This window comes from Trichosurus vulpecula, chromosome 6, assembly GCF_011100635.1.
Source record: "Trichosurus vulpecula isolate mTriVul1 chromosome 6, mTriVul1.pri, whole genome shotgun sequence".
Lineage (NCBI taxonomy): Eukaryota > Metazoa > Chordata > Mammalia > Diprotodontia > Phalangeridae > Trichosurus > Trichosurus vulpecula.
This window is the reverse complement of record NC_050578.1, coordinates 131874248-131875548: the sequence shown is the minus strand read 5'-3', so window position 1 is coordinate 131875548 and position 1301 is coordinate 131874248.

The following is a 1301-nucleotide window of genomic DNA, read 5'->3' as shown; positions in this document are numbered from 1 at the left end:
AAGAGCAGTGGGGTATGCTTTTGGGTTCAAAGCACAGAGCCACTGGGGGCCCAGGTTTACATAGAGTTTTCAGACAAAGGGACTGTCATGGCATCTATAATGTTGCTCATGGAATGATGGGGTCAGGGAGCATGGACCAGTGTCAAAAGGCAAAATTAACCAGGAAAGCCTACTTGAGATGAGCAGAGTAGAATAATAATTGTGCCACATAAGCAAGCTTGCAGGAGAATTAAAACCTTAAGAATACTAAAGTTGTATGATGGGATAGTCCTAGGCAAGTGTGGCCATAGATTCCTTTGGTTATACAAGAAAACACAGGAAAATGGACTGAACCTATGGCTTCATTAGTACATGAAATCTCTCTACCAATCCATCCTCACCTCTTCTCTATAATTTAGAGTCTCAGAGACTTTGTGAGAACAGAGAGACTAAGTGATTTGTGCAAGATCACACAGGCACCATGAACTCATGACTTCCTGAGTCTGAGGCTAATTCTGTATCTACTACCCCTCACTGGATATAAGGGGCATTTTATACTAAGGTACAAAAGAGTGTCTTCTAAACTACATGAATTTGAGTGGTCCTATGACAACCCCCCCATTCTCCTGACATAAATGGCTTCATCACCAAATTGATAGTACAATAAGTGTGCTTTGGGAAAAGATAATTATTTTTAATCTGCATTTTAATGTAGGGTAACTTTAAAGTTTCTACACTGTGTTAAGGAAATCATCATGTATGTGGATTCTTAAGCTGACTTTTGAAATTATAATTTTAGACCTAAAGCAATTTTGATCAGAATTAGTTATTCATTGTCACACCATGACTAGAGAATTCTCTTGCTTCTTACTTGCAGGGGCCAGAAAAACAAGATGAAGACTTCAATCCTGGTTGTGCTGATTTTGGCCTTTACCAGTTGTTTTCCAGTAAGTTCCAAGGTTTTGGAGAAGCTAAATCTCTTGTCATCCACACCAGTGATTTCATGAGATTCTCTTCCCCCTCTTCCCTTTCCCCCTCCAAGAAACAAAAACGAGAAGGACTGTCCTCTCTTTTAAACCTGCCAATTTCTGTTGAAAGCACCCCCAACCTTCCAGGCAGCCCAGGTTCAGAACCCACATAACATCTGTAGCTCCTCACTCTTCCTTTCCCCACATATACAAGTAGTTGCCCAGGCATTTCTGCCTCCACAACAATTCTCAAAACTGCATTCTTTTCTTTATTCACACAGCTGACACCCTGGTTCAAGGTCCAACAATTTCTCACCCGAACTATTTGTCTCCTTGCCTTTAGGGAGTTTCTCT